Consider the following 20,630-nt stretch of genomic DNA (forward strand, 5'->3'; position numbering starts at 1 on the left):
GCAACCCTCAACAGACCCCAAGTTTTTAGGAGGCCAAGAAGGTTCCAAATAACTTTAAATAAACTTTTTGTTGAACACATTGGAGCTCCCCCAGTTACTCTTGCTTTCCCACAAAACATTAAACTCGATACAAAGTTATAGGAACCCTTTGATTTCCACAAAACAGCTCTCAAAAGTTATTAAAACTTTTGAGCAAGTTGTAGCCCCCCCTAGTTACAGCAACTCTTTTTCCACCACCTTTCCGCAAAATATTAACTCATTAGAAACTTTTTCAAACAGGTCCCCCCCATTGTTATAGAAATGCTCGCTTTTCCATAAAACATTAACTGTTTAATGCACGAGTTAAACGTAGACGCTCTGAACTCCAAAACTAAAATGTCACCATCCACTTTTTAAAGCCCACACAGGATTAAAAATCGAAAAAACTTCCTAGATCACTTCTTTTGACCAAGGTGGAAAAAAAAAAAAAAAAAAAGCTTCCTTAGGCGCTCACACCTTAAATTTTGAGGGATTGGCAGAAACCAAGAAGGTGAACCCCTCCCTTCCAAAAAGGGAACATGCTGGGCACTTTAGGTGCACATCAGCAAATTCACATTATTAGTGTAACTGCCATTTAATGAATTATTAATTACACTGTTAACATACTGTAGGTCTATAGAGAGCATTTAAGATAAGTGCCGGAGAAAAGTATACAAAAACGGCATAAATTTATTCTAAAGCTTAGTAAACAAGTCACATCCTACAGAAATGACAATGATGTGGGTACAGAAAACAAAAGATATACATAATGTGTATTTTATAAGGGTATTTCTACATATTCCACGAACTCTCCCCCCTTCTCCATTCTAAAATCTCCACCAGGGGAGGGTGTGGTGCCTCCAACTTCTGTGTTGTAATAGCCACCGAATCCAGTCCAAAACAAACATGGCCAATAATGCAAAAGGCAGAGACTAGCTTTATCTTGCATACAATAGATGTAGTGGGGGTGAAGTATACAGACAAGTAAAGAAATCCCTACAGACATCTTCACTCCCCCCCCTTGATATCACCTGCGCACAGAAAGGCGCATACGCGTTTTCACTCCTGGAGGAAACTGATACTTTTACAATAAATAAACAAACACTTGTTCAGATCCTCTCTATACGGTAGCATCACATATACCGGCCTTTAGAAAAGCAGATATATCACAGTAAAAGCACAAAACAAAAAGGCCTGCAACTTGAGCACAAAATAAAAAAAAAAAAAAAACTTTAGAAGAAGGAAAGCAAAAGAAGAGAGTTCCTGAATTGCAGAAAATCTTGTAAGGGACTGTACACACAGGGAAGAGCATGCAGTCTGGTTACCTGTGTGGTCCTTGGCTGGCACAATACGTGCAGGGAGCCAGCGGCTCTGGTCTGCCTTGGGTAAGCAGAGCTAAGTGATGAGTGCAGGCAGGGCTGGGCTGCTATACTGCACAGTATGGGTGTGTCTGTGTCCAATCCTGGAGAGTAGGCTGAGCCTGCCCTGCCCAGGGCTACAAGCCTGCTGCCTGCCTGACACTGCACACACTGAGCCTCTCTAACACCTATGGAGCACAACTGGGCACCAGGTGAATGTCTTCTAGTTTTTGGGGTTTTTTTTTTTTGCAGAGCTATTACATCCTTTCTACTCTGGAAAATGTTTTCTAAACTGTTGTAATAACTTTTAATATACTGGATCAGACATGGAAAAAAAAAAAGTGGCACTAGCTACTTTTGGAAGCAACTTGCCACAACTCTGTGCCACAAATGATGGATGATGGACTACAGAATGTATTTTAGACTTTTTTTTATGTGCATCTACCTAAACCATTTTCAAAGCCGTCTAGGAAACAGGATGTGGCCGATAAGAACTCTTAAAAAAAAAAAAAAAGTACCAAATAATATAATTAAAAGCTGCTCCATACTACGAGGCTAAGGCTGAGTGCAGACGGACTTTTTTGCCCTGCGGATTTTTCCGTGCAGAATTGAAGAAATCCGCAGGTCAGATGACCTGCATTTTTCCTGCGGATTTCTTCCTTTTTTCTTGCGTTTTTTGTGCAGATTTCCCCCTGCGGATTTGTCGAATGGAGCAGGTGGAAAACCGCACAAAAGAAGTGACACGCTGCATATTTTGAACCACAAGAAAACCGCGCGGAAAAATCCACAGCGGGTTTTTTTTCTATTGATTAACATGGTACTGTACATCACAATGCGGATATGCAACGTTTCTGCGCAGTAAAATCCGCTGCGGATCCGCTGGAAATCTGCATCGTGTGTACATGGCCTAATACTCCAGCTATTCTGGTGTATAGAAATATATGCCAACCAGACGGTGGTGCAAGGAAGAGCAACTGTGTCCAACCCGCGCTTGTGCCAAATGTATCGTGCCATGTGTAAACTTTTGATACAGTTTGCAAATTTTAGAATCATAGAATGGTAGAGTTGGAAGGGACCTCCTGGGCCATCTGGTCCAACCCCCTGCTCAAAGCAGGATTCGCTAAATCATCCCAGTCAGATGTCTGTCCAGCCTTTGTTTGAAGACTTCCATTGAAGGAGAACTCACCACTTCTCGTGGCAGCTTGTTCCACTCATTGATCACTCTAACTCACTCTACCTCTTAGGCTATGTGCGCACGTTGCGGATTTTCCTGCAGAAATTTCTGCGTCTCTTTGCAGAAAACGCAGTGGAAATTCGCGCTTTTTTTGTGCAGATTGACATGCGGATTTGGATGTGGCTTTGTCTGCGGATTTGTTAGCTCAATAAAGATGTACTGCTGTAAAAAAAAAAAAAAAAAATTGCCTTTTTCAAGTCCTCCCTCCATTGTTGATGTGCTTCAATCAAGATTGGCTCTATTTTTGATTCTCCACCCACACACTCTTCCTCCTCATATATTAGCATTTTTAAAAAATCCGCTGCTTTTTTTCCCAAGAAATCTGCATCAAATCAGCAAACCTTTCTACACCTGCGGATTTGTTGCAGATTTGAGTGCCTCAATGGAAGTCAATGGTGGAAAAACATTGCAGATCCGCAAAAAGAATTGACGCGCTGCGGAAAATAAAACGGTGCGAATCAGGACGGAATTTTCCGCAGCAGGTGCACAGCATTTCTGGATTCCCATTGATTAACCTTGGATGAGCGATCATTTGCGGATTTGTTGCAATTTTGCGCTGAAAATAAAACCGCTACGAATCCGCAAGGTGTGTACATAGCCTTACACGGTTTTGTGCCCGCCTCAAAAAGGCAGACACTGACGAGAATGAGATCAGATGACTCGTAAAATGACTGCTTAATCAAAAAGGTTCTGTCAGTATAATCAACCCTCCCAAGCTGTCTATACTTTATGGACATGCAGGTCATAGGAAGCTTAATAAAATGATACCTTGATATCTGTGATCCGATGTCTATTTCTAGAGAAATCCAAGAATTTCTTAATATGTAAATGAGCTATTAAGATCTATGGGCCGGACATAGATCTCCCTGTAAATTTGTCTCCTTATTTTAAATGAAAGGGGGCATTAACAGTTTGAGACATGTACAGACTGACAGTCCGCTCTCCTGATCTACATGTCTCACACTGGTATCACCCCTGTTCATTTAAAATAATCTCTGGAGGCAGATTCTCATTTCACTGACAACTTACTCTTCCGATTCCACAATACACATGAACATCTGGCTTGGACGAGCTTTCATGTAACTTTTTCCTGCTGAAAACACAGGAGAATAAAAGGATTCGGTATTTGAATTCACACTGCCGTGTGCTTTTTTTGTCCCCATCATTCACATTAGGAATTTGGCCAACTTTATTGTGTATGGTAGCCTTTAAAGGGGTTGTCCAGGCTTGGGGATCAAGTCTGCAGTCACTCTATGTACCTGCAGACTTGTGAATCCCTAAAGCGCACACAGTGCGCACTGTCAGGATTCTGTGATGCCGGAACTGTGAACGGGGGTCATGTGATTCTGATTTGACGTATCTGGCCTAGTGGGCATGTGACCGTGTATATACAAATCGTGTATATTTGCAGTCACATGCCCAGCAGCTCCCTGAGCTACCACTGGAGAATCTTGACAGTGCGCACCCTGCGCGGTGAGGATTCACAAGCCTTCAGCCACATGGAGTGACTGCAGACTTGGACCCCAAGCCTGGATAACCCCTTTATGAACTTATTTTCCGTCCATATGCAGCAAAAATGGACAGCACAAGGATAAATGCAAGAGAATGGGCTGGTTCATATAAATGCTTTTACACAGACAGATGGTCCATGTGTAAAAATCATACACTATTCTAATCTATTTTTTAGATCATACGCTCATAAAACTCAATGGGTGCATATAACAAACGGATGTCATACAGGCACGATCCATATGGCAGCTGTTATTTTTTTACTCGATCTACTGCAATGATTACATAGGAATCTGTATTTGGCCTTGTTCACAACTGTGGATTAGTTTTCACAATATCTGTCCTATACACCATATTAGACTATGTATAGACCGAAACTGTTTCAGGAAACACTATGTGTGCATTATGTCTTTTACAGGCAGATTCGACTGGGAAAACTCCTGAAAAAGCCCTGGAAAACTCCCTGATAAAATGAATATAATGCACAGCAATGTCAGTGATATTGCTGTGCATGTTTCATCTGCTGTCACTAACTTCTGTTACCTGTTTCAAGGTTCGGAAACATGGGTATTTTTCAGGTGGCTTCTTTTTGGAAGCTGCAAGTTCTCTATACTTCACAGTATTGAATAAAAGAAGCCAGTGGTGGAGCCGCTGCAAAAGCAACTGGCGAAACCACTTCAGGAAAACGACCACTGGCATTTTCCTGAAGCGGCCTCACCTGTGAAAACTCGAGGGCTGTATCGGTTTAAAGGCCGCCATGTGTGCATAGCTTAAATTGGTTTCCTGTTTTTTAATCATTTTTTAATTCGGCATTGCCCAGTTTGGAATTGATTCCATCAACATCTACTACACTTTCTTTTTACAAGCTGTGGCTTTTTCAAAACTCTTTTATATAAAAAAAAAAAAAAATCTAAAAAACCTTATCTGAACAGAATGAGCTGGGCAAATTAAAATTTAGTTTTCTGTGAAAAGATTCAGTATAACTAATTCTGGACTTAGGAGTCCAGTGGGCGGTTTTTCTCGCTGATTGACAGCTATCTCTCTATACGTACTTCAAGGAAGGCTGGGAATCACTGCTAGGACTGCCCACTGGACTGATTTTTTTTTTTTCCCTGCTAATATGCTGTACGTAGCCAGGCAAAGCGTAATACTGATATATATGTGTCATTCAAATGTAGCATTTCAGCTTTTAATAATTAGTTACACATTATAGATACCATTCCTAACCACCATTTAGCCAGTAATAATGGTCCTCTGGGTTTTGTAGCCTATCCAGAAAATACACTTAAGACTGCAAATATGTCATGTAAGGGATTTCTGCAGTTATAATGTAATGCAGATTGCCAGAGGAAAATGTGACAATCCTTGGTCAGCATGTAACAGTGTGGAAGAACTGGTGTTTTCATATGGATTGGACTGTTTGGGGCAATTAGAGCATTCACAGCAGAGGCCACAATCCACACTGCTGGAGGTCTAGTGTGAGGTTTCCACAATCAGTGATGGTTTGGGGAGCCATGTCATCTGCTGGTGTAGATCCACTGTGTTTTATCAAGACCAAAGTCAGCGCAGCCGTCTACCAGGACATCTTAGAGCACATCATGCTTCCCTCTGCCGACAAGCTTTTTGGAGATGGAAATTTCATTCTCCAGCAGGACTTGGCACCTGTCCACACTGCCAAAAGTACCAATACCTGGTTTACAAACAACAGTATCACTGTGCTTGATTGGCAGCAAACTCACCTGACCTTAACCCCATAGAGAATCTATGGAGTATTGTCAAGAGGAAGATGAAAGACACCAGACCCAACAATGCAGATGAGCTGAAGGCTGCTATCAAAGCAACCTGGGCTTCCATAACCCCTCAGCAGTGCCACAGGCTGATCGCCTCCATGCCACGCCGCATTGATGCAGTAATTGATGCAAAAGGAGCCCCGACCAAGTATTGAGTGCATTTACTGAACATACATTTCAGTAGGCTAAGATTGTGGATTTTAAAATCATTTTTCAAGCTGGTGTTATAAAGTATTCTAATTTACTGAGATAATGACTTTTGGGTTTTCATTGGCTGTAAGCCATAATCATCAACAATAACAGAAATAAACACGTGAAATACGTAGATCACTCTGTATGTAATGACTATATTGTTAGGTGTCAGGCTTCTGTGTCTGCTCTGCAGGAATCCAGAGCCTCACATTCTGCGGTCTCCTGCTGTCTTTCTAATGCAGAGGAGATTGCTTTGTAACAGACTGCTCCAGAGACTAAAGGCCCCGTCACACATAGCGATCTCGCTAGCGAGATTGCTGCTGAGTCACAATTTTTGTGACACAACAGCAATCTCACCAGCGAGATCGCTGTGTGTGACAGCGATCAGCGACCGCCCCCCCTGCCGGTATCGCTGCAGGAAAAGCCAGGACTTTTTTTTGGTCGCTGGTCTCCCGCTGGCCAGCACGCGTCGCTGTGTGTGACAGGCGGGAGACCAGCGATCTGCTGGTAACTAACGTACACATCGGGTATCTAGGGTCGCACGTCCCTTGGATACCCGATGTGTACGTTAGTTACAAGCTTCCTGCATCAGCGCGCTGGTTACTAACGTGCACAGCGACGCCCGGCGCCGCTGTGCTGATCACTGGTGAAGCTGTCTGTGTGACAGCTCACCAGCGATCACATAGCGATTCACCAGCGATCCTGACACATTGATATCGTTGTCAGGATCGCTGGTGAGTCGCTATGTGTGACTCCAGCCTAAGTCCCTCTGTGCTCCTACTGGGCATGCTCATGAGACGATCTCCCACTGGAGATCGGGAGTCATGTGCCCAGGTCCTGTTCCAGATCTCATTGGTCCATCTCGGAGATCTGGAAGCTTCCGGAAGGTCCCGCACGTCTATAAAAAGCGCGCATGGCCGTTCCGCCATGCGCTAGTATAGACTATACTGCTATGTGTGAATGGTGACGGATGTATCATTCTGGTGACTGACTTATTATGAAACCCCTTCCCTCTGATATTACGCTTGTGGATAGGGAATTAGTTTAGCTGTCAGCACCAGTCTGTGGCAAGCCTTAGGCCACTGTGCTCACCGCACCTCTGCGCTAGTGTCCGACATCACGCTTGCTTTCTGCTTTGTCGTCCAGCGGCAGTGTCCTGCGCCACGCTGCAGTTGCAGCCCTTCTTGGCGTTCGCAGTAGTGACGCCGCACACACGGTAGGTCTAGACGGACACAGACCCTCTGTCTTAGTTCCTGCTCCTGCGACCTTATACCGTGTGTGCATTTACCTGAGGCCTGTGTCTCTAACAGGCTCAGCCTTTTTGTATGTTTTTGTTGCGGCGCCTCTGTGTGTGAACAGAGCCCGCTCTGTGCACTTCGGGTGAAGTTGAACCTGTGCGCATTATACCGCCATATTGCTCCTCTGTCATTACCTAGCAGCGGTGTAACACCTACTGCACGGTGGACCCCGAGCGGCGAACGCACTTTATTATTTATTTTTATTTGGTGCGTTCCGCCGTTCCTAACATATATAATATGAGTTTTACTTTTTGTATTGAAGAACTGAAATTAACTTATTGATGATATTCTAATTTTGTGAGATGCACCTGTACACATTTGGAGTACAAATGATAGCAGTGATGGGTCAGCGCCTATCTCCTCCGCCAGTGTTGAGCTTATCAGAAGGATCTGCTGCAGCAGATTATCCCCATAGTTAGACCTTGTGTTGACGACCACAGTTTCGGTCTGAATACGATCCGCCAAAACATCGGATCGCACTTGTACAAATAATATTCAATGAGTCCGGGCACATGTCAGAATTTTTATTTGGATCTAGTCCATCTGAGGAAAGAAATCACAGCATGCATGATTTTCCTACAAATACCGTATCGCACCCGGCTATTCATGTCTATGGGGCCTTGAAAAAAAATCGGACTGCACTCGGATGACATCAGATTTTCAAGGACTGACAGGATGGAGAAGACATATAAATTTTTTTTTGTTCTTTATTTTTTATATCCGAGAAAAAAAAAATCCCAAATCATCATATTTTTCACAGCTCCGTAAATTAAGGAAGCCATGACGGAAGGATATTAGAGGCTCGTATCTCATCTGTATTAAAAATTCTGTATCTCTTTTAACCCCTGAAAAGTTACTTAAATAAAATTTGACCTTTGCTAAAAAAATCTGCATGCTATGTGACTTTGACCCACAACCCAATCTGGACCTTGCCAAATAAAATGATACTGTGAGTGACACATTAGATTCCATTGCTGCATTTATGATGGAGGACGAATACATAAGAGCAGGTTAATAGTTCTGAAACCAGCTCTGCGATGTCTGTACAAGGGGCACGAAATGAGATCACACATACTTTAATACTGTAATGCACTTTCGGTAAACAGTAGAATGATGTGCTTTACCAAAAAGCTCTATCTTGGTCTCAGCCTGCAGGACAGCTTGAGTTTCTTTGGAACTTGATTGGGGCTGCATATCCACCATCTGGACTATCCTGCGTTGCAACCGTTCATCAATATTTCTCTGCCTTTTATGTCCAGGGAGATTAGCTACAGTGCCATGGGTTGTAAACTTCTTGATTATGTTGTGCACCATGGACAAAGGAACATCAATATCTCCGGCGATGGACTTGTAACCTTGAGATTGTTCATATTGTTCAACAATTTTGATTCTCAAGTCCTCAGACAGTTCTCTTCTCCTCTTCGCACTCATTCAGCTCTGATCTAATACTATAGTAATTTAAAAAATGCCCATGTTACTCAGCATGATGCCCCATGATTTAATACATTCATTAAAATAACAACTGTGAACTAATTTTGACAATATCTCTGCAGACTAATATTTATTTTTTGTTTGTGGGAAAATACAAGAATTCAAGAGCGTGAGTCTTCTCATGGATTGACGGCTATTTCTGTATTCAAACTGATTCAAGGAAGGCTGTCAATCACTGAGTAGGACCGCCCACTTGACTCCCAAGTATAGAAAAAGCACTGCTTTAAATGACTAACATGCAAGTTATACTGAATCTTTTTGCAGAAAATGATATATATTTTGGCTCAGATCCTCCTGCTCTATTACCTCATGGCCACTGATCGGAGTGCATGTTTAATATGACAGGTCCCCTTTAAGATGAACATACTTTCCGTGGCCACTTTCTCAATGGCTAATATAGAGCCTTCTTCTAATACAGAGTCGCTACACCACTACTTGTTTGTGTTGTTTTACAAGCTACCTTTTCAGAAACTTGGCTATCATCCCAGAATGGGATATTTGACGGAACATATACAGTTACAATTGTACGTTTAGATTTTTTTTCTTTTCTGACTGTTGTCCTCTGGGCATTCTAAACGTTTGCTTCATACCTTTCTTGCACATTGCTATCTTCTTAGCCTTAACAAAATTCAATGGGGGAAGGGATTTAACAGATGAAACAACAAAGCCAAAGTATCAACCACTAGAAATCTCTACATGCATGTTCACAGGGTCTCAGTACTAGTGCATTCTCCTGTGGGGGAGCCACTGCACCACCGCCATGGTCCTGGGGAAGCCCAGTTTTCTGCCTTCGTTCCGGACATCAGCTCGCAATGCTCCCCGATGAATGAAGGAGTGCCCAAAAATCCAAACCAGCAAAGGCTCGATACCTGGAACAAAAAAGGGGTAGTGATAACATTGAAACATACCACAAATACAAGAAACGTAAACTCTGTGTGCGCCACCAAGCTTCCACTCAAGCCACACCCCCCCTCACAATTGAGGCCTAACGTAACTTTGGTACCGATTAGACTTCCAACCACCAATATGCATTATGGACGCTGGCCCCAAACCCCCGGCCGCTGCTTCCGTGGCAGCCCCTATCCTAAAAGAGTGAGGAGCGAATCGGGATTCGTCCACACCCAACAACCGAATAGCCTTTTTGAAAACAGCACCAAACTGATACCGGGACAAACTACTGCCGTCAACAGTGACCCGCTCAAGCTGGGACGAAGGTCCCAAAAATTCTGTAAGCACTGAACAGGGCACATTGAAAAGCCGGGCACACTGCCCAACCCCACCCGGCAGCCTTTTCCCGACTGATCCGTCTTGGACCGTCGTAACCAAAATTCCACACCACGCGATGTCGATACAACATCCCTCGCCAATAACCCACCAACCGATCCTTTGCTGGGAGAAATGAGCTCTCCCGCCCATAAAGCCCCAAAAAAGGCAAACGAGAAAGCTAAACGAAATAACAAAAGCTCATAACATGAAGAACAAACCGACTCCAGAACAAGGCCCAACCGTTCCAACAAATTAAAAGATACCGGCCTCCTCAAATCCCCCCTGCTTTTGCAGGGGCGAAAACTCTTAGCCGCTTGTCTGACCAAAAACGACTTCGTCAAATCCCGACTCTTGCGCAAGCGAAAGCCAAAGGACAATCCAACCAAAACCTGTGAAACTTTTGCCCAAGACCAGCCATCAATTGAACCGCGCCCCAACCAGGCCAACAGCATTCCCTCTTGATCCTGCCCGAAACCAATGACCGGGCCGGCTGCAACAATTTCCTCCCACATCCGCCATACAGCCCGGTAGGCCTCCCAAGTTTTTGGAGCCAAGGAGGACTCGATCAGCGACTCAGCGGCCCGTAAGCCAATCTCCACAGTTCCTCCGGGCAAGCTAAACCCTCGACCTCTGCTTCTGGCGCCAAAGAGCGAAAACGATCCCACTGCGAATGAGAGAGAGAGTCAGCTATGTCATTCCTGACTCCAGGAACATGAGACGCAGTCACATGCGCATTCAAAGACAAGCATAGCAAAACCAATTGCTGCAACACACGAACGACTAGAGGAGACGAGGCGGTAAGACCGTTGATTGCGCACACGACACCCGTGTTGTCACAATTAAACCGCACACGCTGATCCCGAAACTCCCGCCCCCACAAATGCACCACCACCAGGATCGGAAAAATCTCCAACAACGTAATGTTACGCACCAGACCTGACGCAATCCACTCGTCGGGCCAATGAGACACGCACCACTGTCCTCTGAAGTAAGCCCCAAAGCCAATACCCCCGGCCGCATCCGTAAACAGCTGCAGAGCGTCGTTACCAACAACCTCAGACATCACCAAAGTGCGGCCGTTGTACCCAACCAAAAAGGACTCCCAAACAGCTAAATCTGCCCTGAGCTCCGACAACAATCTGATGAAATGATGGGGGGCTTGAATCCCTGCAGTAGCGCTCGTCAGCCTACGTGAAAAAACTCGCCCCATCGGCATCACACGACACGCAAAATTCAACTTCCCCCAACAACGACTGGAGATCACGCAACAGTATTTTCTTCAAGCGGCGCGCTCGGACCACCTCAGCCCGCAGGTCAGCTAACTTGTCCTTAGGCAGCCTAAACTCCCACTCAACAGTGTCAATGACGATCCCCAAGAAACGCAAGCACGTACTTGGGCCCTCGGTTTTACCAGGCGCCAGCGGAACTCCAAAACGTTCAGCCACCCACTCGATGGTTTGCAATATTCTGTGACAGCGCAACGAATCTACAGGGCCGACACACAAAAAAATCATCCAAATAATGGATAACTGATTCAAAACCGGAAACATCGCGCACCACCCACTCAAGAAAAGAACTAAAGGCCTCAAAATACGCACAGGACAATGAGCAACCCATGGGTAAGCACCTGTCCACGAAAAACTTGCCATCCCAAAAACAACCCAGGAGCCTCATGCTGTCCGGATGGACAGGTAAAAGACGAAATGCAGCTTCAACATCAGTCTTAGCCATAAGGGCCCCCCGACCACAACTCCGCACCCACCGTGCAGCCTCATCGAATGAGGAGTAAACCACCGAACATATCTCCGGGTCAATACCGTCGTTATCTGACCTACCCCATGGAAAAGACAAGTGCTGAATAAGCCGAAACTTATTTGGCTCCTTCTTCGGAACCACGCCCAGGGGAGAGACCACCAAATCCGGAAACGACGGGGACGCGAAAGAGCCGGCCATGCGGCCCAAAGAACACCAAATATGAAATACGAATAGCAAAATGGCTTTAGTAATACATTTCATAATGGCTTTTTGTAAGGCATATCAAACATGAAATAAGTGAAATATGAATGCGCAATGTGATAATAAATGACCAAAAAGTATATATATACAGTGTACAAATAATAACAACTGCTGTGCATACAAAGTGCAATGGAATAAGAAGTGCAATGAAAAATAGATGAATAATATGCAGTGCACAATTAGAAGGGTGACACTGCTGAGGTGCCACACAATGTGAAAAAAGAAATGGGAGCTAGGAATGGACAGAGTAATACCTAATGAGCCAGTGGATGGTGCCTGGGAATGCCTGTGAACGCGCGTTCCTAGCTCCCATTTCTTTTTTTAAGCCTGTATATATAGGACGATAGGAACCAAACGTGATTGAATGCGATTAAAATCACCACTTGATGAAGGGCGGAGTGCTCAGTCAGAAAACTAGTATACAAGTAATAGAAAAAACTGACGGCACATCTAGAACTAGTCTGAATAGGTGCATACCAAAAGGCAACTTACATATTAAATTAGAAAATGGTAGCACACCAAATATGAAATACGAATAGCAAAATGGCTTTAGTAATACATTTCATAATGGCTTTTTGTAAGGCATATCAAATATGAAATAAGTGAAATATGAATAGCATAATGGCTTTTGTAATCTAGAAAAACATATGAGATACTTAGCACAAAATTTGGCCAAAAGATGTGAGCCCAAGATGTGCTACCATTTTCTAATTCTGACTGAGCACTCCGCCTTTCATCAAGTGGTGATTTTAATCGCATTCAATCACATGTTTGGTTCCTATCGTCCTATATATACAGGCTTTATCATGTTACTAGCCAGAGGTCAGTTCACACTAGGCAGTCAGTATAGGGACCCATTCAATCTGAGATCACCTTGTCGCTGGTGAATGGGCTCACATCTTTTGGCCAAATTTTGTGCTAAGTATCTCATATGTTTTTCTAGATTACAAAAGCCATTATGCTATTCATATTTCACTTATTTCATATTTGATATGCCTTACAAAAAGCCATTATGAAATGTATTACTAAAGCCATTTTGCTATTCGTATTTCATATTTGGTGTGCTACCATTTTCTAATTTAATATGTAAGTTGCCTTTTGGTATGCACCTATTCAGACTAGTTCTAGATGTGCCATCAGTTTTTTTTATTACATGCGGCCCAAAGAGACTTCCTTTTCAATTTTTTCCAAAACCACAGCGGGGTGAAGCAGAGCCGAACTCAAATTTTTTAAAGCGAGCGGAATGACAAAAGGGGGGTGCGGAATCACAAAACCATCTCTAAAACAGTGCCGCTTTTTCCCTGTCCGCATATCTATTTAGATAAGGGACCATCCTTTCCAGTTTCACTGGAGTCTCCCCCTTTAGAATTACCACCCCCGGCACCTGGCTTCCCTTTTTTGAAACACTTGGACGCTCCGTAGGAAGCACCGTTGCAAGTGGAACAGAGGTGTTTGAATTTGCAATTCGCCCCGAACTTACACTGCCCGTCGTTGAACTGCCAGCAGACCCCCAACTTGTGGTTTCCCAACTGCCCCAGTCCACTTCCACTCGTGACGCTGGAGTTACCGCCGCTCTGGCTGGTGCTGCCAGCCCCCCCATGAAAGGAGCTCCCAAACTTGTTTTGAGCAATGACGCGCTTCCATAACCCAATATCCTTCTGATCCCAACGAATGGTTGGGCGAACGGCCTTTCTCTGCCAGAATTGTTCGTCATACCTCAGCCACGCCTGACCCCCATAAACTCTGTAAGCTTCACCTATCGCATCCAGGTAACGAAACAATGCCGAGCAATTGTTCGTGGCCCTTTCCCCAATAACGCTTGCCAAAATGGCAAACGCTTGCTGCCAATTCACAAACGTCTGAGGAATTAAGAGCCACCTGCGTTTCTCCTCTTCCTCCTTTTTGCTATCCTCCTTCTTGTTCTTATCCAAATTAAATATCTCGAGAGGCAACAACGAGAATATCTCCACGTATTCGTCCTTCCATATGCGCTCCTTAACGTCCTTCTTTAAATGAGCCCCCAGTGGTCCCTCAAAGCATACATAGACCTCACTGTGAGCCCTGTCGTCCAAGTGCATGCGACACTCCTTCTCCTTTTCCGTTTGCACCGACACATACACTGGTTCACTAGTGCGCCCCGCCAGCTCTAACCCGCTCTGCCCAACCTGCCCCCCCAGGCTGAGACCCCACCCAGGCCGCCAATGGAGACGGTGCAACGAAACCCCGCTCCAACCGTGAAAACAAATCGCGGACGTCTGCGAGCATTGACCTAACACCCCCCCACGACTCATACCGTCCGTCTAGGGACCCACCCCCCTAGCAATGAAGACAACAGTGGCTGACATACAGGGGACACAGATGCATACTCACCAGGCTGCGAGGGGGCTGTGAGCCCTCCAGCCGGACCGCCGGGATCCACGGATGCGTTCACGCCCGATTGGCTCATGATGCTGGCTCCACTGGACTGCCGCTGACATCCGGGGCTCCCCCTGAGGGAACCGGGATACAGGGCCTGAAACCCAGGGGGGATCCCGCTTGCTGATCCTCATATGACGGTGCTGCCTGAATCGCAGCGATCGGAGCCCCTGATGTCGCGCCATCCATCCGTAATGACGCGTGTGCAGCCCCCGGTGAAGAGCTCAGTAGGACCGGAGCGTACCCCCTGCCGCCAGTTGTGGGGGTCGATGGCACATGCCCTGCAGTGCAGCAGGCTGTTCTATCCCTGCTACATGGCCTCCTGTCACTGTGCCCAGAGCAGGAAGCAGGCCGCGTTGCAGGCACCCCCCCTCCGTAGCCCCCCGATGAATCCAATGACCCCCCCGCTGGAGGGTGAAGGACACAGCCCTGCTGTTTGGCAGGCCGCTACCGCTGTACTGGCCGACCACGATGGGTCCTGGGTGCTGCGCCGCCCGGCGCGCGTCAACCCCGCCCCCTGCATGGAGTGAGACAAAGGCCCGGACACCGCCGCAGGGCCTCGCCGGGCTTGCGGATTCCTCCCAAGCCGGGGTGAGCCACGCGGGGCGCCCAGCATGGCGGGTCCTGGGAGGCGCTCCTGCGCCGACGGGAGGCCTAGGTGCTGTATCCGGTGAGAGCCTTTCGGGAGGCCTCACCCGCCTTGCACGCCGCTCCCTCGTTGCAGGCAGAGCCGACTGCCCGGACGTCCCCGGGGTGATCGCCGCCACTTGCGCTTCCAGCCACCCTGGTGGCTGTGTCATGGAAGCCGCCCTCAGGCACTCCAGCACCCGCTCCACGTCAGCCATGGGGAGTCCACAAACTACCTGGGGGAAATGAGCGGGAACTGTGAGGAGGGAGGCCCGTTGCTCAACCATATATATCGGCAACGCCCCCTCCCACCAAGCCCACTCCCCCCACCTTCACCCTCCAAACCCCCCCCGTCATGCTGGCCTCCGCCTGACGCCTCTTCTGGGGGAAGGGGAGGCTCAGCTCCGGCCATTACTTTCACCTCTAAGAGATGGTCTTGAGCTACATCCAGCTTCCATCTCCAACCAAACCCCCCCCACAGTAGTGACACTAAGAACCCACCATAACCTATGTAATGATAGCTAAAGCTACCCCAAATAAAGCAAACTGAGACCTTGGCCCCCTTCTATGCAGGCAATACACTGACATCCAAGGGCTCCCATTTTACCCCCATTCGGTGTAGCTGTATTATGCACACTTACCACACTGTTGCTGTCAAGCTTCAAGTACCTGGTCTTACTATTGGTATCATCACATCTCCAACTTACAATAGTTATTTATTTTCCCTATCTCACCTGCCAGTATATACAGATCTGCCTTTCTGTACAGGGCTACTCAAAAACGTCACCATCTGGAGACCTCCTCTTCAAAACTAGTTGCTTGACTGGGTGCTAATGCCGTAAGTTGGCAGACAACCATGAGCCACACATCACTGGCCCGCGAGCCACATATGGCACCTGAGCCACAAATTGGGGTCTCTGGTATTAGTGCAGAATAATAGAGACATAGTTAGTTTCAGATCAGTTCTATTGCAGCACAGTCAAATGGTGTTGGCGCAGCAGGGCAATCCAGTTGGAACAACAGAGGCAGATTTGGCCATAGTAGTGTACCTGGAACCATGGGAGCCGATGAAGCAGAGTTGAGATTTGACCACTATATCCAATCATCGACTGCAGTGGTGACCTCCATGGTGTGGACACATCAGTTCTACAATAAGTGATTGCCAGCTGGGTTATCGCTGGAGTCAGGTGAACAGAGACCATCAGGGGACCATAGAAGTGTCATCAGACTAAGGCTGTGTGGACACCAACTACCTGAATACTCAGGTGGCGTTATGCTGCCTGAGCCTGGCCCAAGAAAGTGATGTCACAAAAGTGGCAACCTGGTGCGAAGAGGGACTTGGGGAAGCAGGATGCAAGGTGAGATATTTATAGGGGTCAATACAAACCTACCTATGAAGAACATAAAGAGGATGCCACCTTTGTATGCCTCTATATCCCTGTATGAAATGGAAGACATACAGATATACCACAGAGCTCGCCTTCACCTTTATGGAAGCCCTAGGATGACTCTCTAAGGAACCATAATGTGGCCATAACTCTAAGCCCTAAAATTATGTTTTAACCCGGGTGCTTCATAAGGTGCCATACTAATGTATGAAAGAAGACACTACATAATTGTTTCATACTTATTTCAGTCTTTATTAAGTAAGTTGCTGCTTGGTTATAGAAGTTCTGGTTTGCAATGTTTGCTTTATGAATGCTATGGTAGAAAAGTCCTATGTAAACCTACCTGATTACAATATCATTTCTGAACAGTGTGAATGGGTATATCCCACAAAGAAATGGGTGTTCCTTTCACAAACTATATTTGGACAGATCAGGACATTATATTTGCAAATGTCTGCACTGAACTGGTCAGGCCACTGAGAAGTTATGTGTCAATGCTAATAAGGGCTCTCTGCATTATATACTTGTGCAAGGCCTTCCCTTTTATTGGTCAATGAATTGATTATTGTCATAAAGCAGATGTCCAACCCTGTGAGTTTTTGAACAAATGGCATAATTGCCTTACCTATCCCTTACTGCTCCTATGACAACACCTCTTTTGTCCCCTAATGTTCTTTATTCACCTGGCTCCAAAGATAACACGGCTGGCAATCGATGTATTAACACCATTGAGGTCACCGCTGCGACCAGTGATTGGATATAGATATAGTGGTCACATTTCAACTCTGCTGGTTCCAGTTTTGCTCTTCCAGTTACTATTGCTTCAGTTCTGCTACATCTGCCTCCTTTGTTCCAACAGAATTGCTCTGCTGCACCATCACCACCTTTCCGTGCTGAATAAGAAATGTTCATCCATTCCTTTTATTGCTGAGTGTGTTGATTATTGTCATATTAAGGGGGCTGTCTAACCTTGTGAATTTTTTAACAAATGGGATAACAATCACCTTGTCTATCCCTTACGCCTCCTTTGACAACACCTCTTTTGTGCCCTAATGTTCTCTGTTCACTCGGCTCCAAAGATAGCACGGCTGAAAATCGATGTATCAACACCATTGAGGTCACCGCTGCAGCCAATGATTGAATATAGTAGTCACATTTCAATTCTGCTGATTCCAGTTTTGCTCCTCCAGTTGCCATTGCTTCATTTCTGCTACATCTGCCTCCATTGTTCCAACAGGATTGATTGCTCTGCTGCACCAACTCCACTTTTCCGTGCCAAATAAGAACTGCTCATCCATGCCAAAGGCTTTGAGGATCGAAACGCCATCATTAAAGCCCGGTGAACAGAGATTGTCAGGGACCAAGAAGACATTTGCAACGGAGTAGCAGACAATTGGTAAGTGAGTAGGATTTAGTTTATTTAACACCATTATGAGCTGTTTATCAAAAATATATATTTTTTCGTCTTACAGATGGATTGATGAAAATTGTGTAATAGATATGATCATACTAGCACATTCTTCAGGAAGATGCATGACATTAGCGGCTCCTCACACAGAAGGATCTTCGTTTTATATCGGGATGGTTTCGCACTGGAAAGTAAAGTCCCCTTATAAAAAAAAATACAAAAATATCACACTGCAGCTGCTCCAAACACCAAAGTAGATCAGAAAGCCAAAAGATATAGTGCAGTACATGGAAATCTGGCTGTCGCGACACCTTGTACTAACACTGTCTTGAATAGGAACATATTATTTGATAAACATTACTTAAGGGATTGGGTGGGTCCTGGATCCATAGATTTCCATGTGGGTTTGGCTTAGCCCCTTGGAACGGGTTATGCACTTTTTTTTTTTTAATTTTTGCACAAGATACTAATAAAACAAATCTGTTTTTGGTGTTTCCAGATCTGTGAAATTGCCTCCTCCTGACTTGCTCCACCACTACTCACAAGGCTCTCTCCACTCTCTGTCCCGCAACAATCGGTCTATTATTTCACTGTCCATGCTGTAGGAAAAAAATCAGGGGGAAAGTACAAATACAAATGCTGCTTAATGTGTCCTTAGAACAGCATGTGCCGTGCCAGGAATGTATGTACGCAGCGCTGCAGCATTCATGGATTCCATCTCCGTGACAGCAGGGCACAGAAAACGGCGCAACGAAACTGCTACAGAAACTTTGGAGAGCCTCTCCATGCCCCCATACACATGAGACTAAAGTCGGCCAAACCCTTTGATATCTGCGGGATCAGTCTAACAACTATGCAGCCCGTCCGTTGGGAGAAAGCGATATCTGGCCATGGGAAATTTAATGGCTGATTATTTTGTTTGGTGCGGAGATAAGCCAGGAGCCGGATGATTCTATGTACTTGGGAGTCACTTGTGAGAGAGAGCTGACAAAAAAAATCAACATTTTGGCTACACTATCTACAGTGCATGGGAGCCATAAAGGTTGTCCAGCCTTAAGGCCCCGTTACACATAACGATGTCCCAGCGATCCCACCAACGAAACGACATGGATGGGATCGCTGGGACATCGTTGGGCTGATCGCCGGTGAGCTGTCACATAGACAGCCCCTCCAGCGATCAGGACCAGCGAGCAAGCTGATTTCTAATGTAAACATCGGGTATCCAGGAGCCGCGGCTCTTGGATACCAGCTGTTTACCTTGGAAACCGGCGTACACGCTGGTTTCCAAGGTAAACTTGGGGTATCTAAGAGCCACGCGATGTTTACATTAGAAACCAGCGTCCAACGTCGCTGATCGCTGGTCTCTCGCTGCCACACGCAGCGATGTGCGCTGGCCAGCGGGAGACCAGCGATCGAAAAACGCGATGCTGCACAATCAGCGATAACCGGCAGGGGGGCCGGTCACTGATCTCCGTCGCTAGCGAGATCGCTGTGTGTGACGGGGCCTTTAGGCTACTCTATGTGACTGCAGACTTGTGAATCCTCACATTGCGTGCACTGCTCACTGTCAGGATTCTCTGGTGCAAGGAGCAGAAGCAGCCATGAATGTAAGTATGTGATATGCATACATGTGGTCACATGCTGACTCGACATGTTCAGCCTTGCTCAATGCAAGTGTATTGAGCCAGGTTGGAAAAGTTTAGTCGGAATGTGACCGGTACTATGCATATTTGCAGTCACATGACTCCAGATGCTGGCACCGGAGAATCCGCACAGTGAGCAGTGTGCGATGTGAGGATCCACAAGTCTGCAGTTACAGAGTTACTGCAGATTTGTAGCCTAAAGTCTGATCCCATAGTTTTCTATGATATTGTTTCCAACATCAAAAAATGTTGCATGCAGCATTTTTCTTAAATCTGTCACAACTTTTTCACCAGGTTTGTCTGTCTCACAATGATTGAACCCAATGTATATCTTTCTCACTGCCCTAGATGGTCTCATTTCCAAGTTCACTAGAATCTATGTGACTATATAGCATAAAGAGGCAATGATTCCCGAACAGTCACACGCTCGGATGACACACATGTGGATTGTCTACATTTTTGTTGCATAAATATCACAATCATGAAACGTTCCTTTTTTTAATTTATGGTCACTGACCTCTCCAAACGCTTAGCTTCCCTATGGCTGGCTATGTTCACACGTTCCGTTTTTGTGTTGCTGGTTTTTTAAGTCAAATTTTAAGCTGCGTTTTACAGTATCAGTAAAGGCTATCTATGATATTTCAGAAATATCATGCACACCTTGGTTTTATTTTCCTGACTGATTTGGAAAGCTGTTGCATGTTAGAACTCTGCGCTATATCACGACTTTCCGCATTTTTTCTGCGCATTTGAATGTTTTTTTTTCACCCATAGGAAACAATGAGTAAGTGAAAAAAAAAAAAAAAAACAGCAAAAAATGCAGCTATCCGTTTTTGCTGCAAAAAACTTCGGAAGTTAAATCAGACTTTTTTTGGGCCACTTAACGTAATCAAAATGCACAAAACACAACAAAAACGCAGCAAAAACTCAACAGAACCTTCTTTTTGTAAGCAGCTTCTTTACAGCCAAGAAAGCAG

General features: G+C 45.5%; 1 protein-coding gene and 1 long non-coding RNA gene across 3 annotated transcripts in view; one reads left to right on the plus strand and one right to left on the minus strand.

The window, feature by feature from the left end:
* The window catches only part of AHNAK (AHNAK nucleoprotein), a 65,860-nt gene extending 61,182 nt beyond the window's left edge, over window positions 1–4,678 (minus strand). The window contains exon 1 of one of the 2 annotated variants that reach the window (XM_073554652.1): window positions 4,663–4,678. The gene's annotated coding sequence lies outside the window, so the exon portion shown is untranslated. Of the gene's footprint in view, window positions 1–1,343; window positions 1,484–4,662 lie in introns of those variants that run through there. The other variant, XM_073554651.1, reaches the window with a different exon arrangement.
* On the plus strand, window positions 1,451–20,140 carry LOC141058398 (uncharacterized). Its single transcript, XR_012222154.1, has 3 exons — window positions 1,451–1,588; window positions 17,840–17,998; window positions 18,510–20,140. It is a non-coding gene; the product is annotated as an uncharacterized lncRNA (long non-coding RNA).
* Window positions 20,141–20,630: the final 490 nt, after the last annotated feature.

Source organism: Dendrobates tinctorius, unplaced genomic scaffold (assembly GCF_039654945.1).
Source record: "Dendrobates tinctorius isolate UK_male_01 unplaced genomic scaffold, ASM3965494v1 ptg000211l, whole genome shotgun sequence".
NCBI classification, from domain to species: domain Eukaryota; kingdom Metazoa; phylum Chordata; class Amphibia; order Anura; family Dendrobatidae; genus Dendrobates; species Dendrobates tinctorius.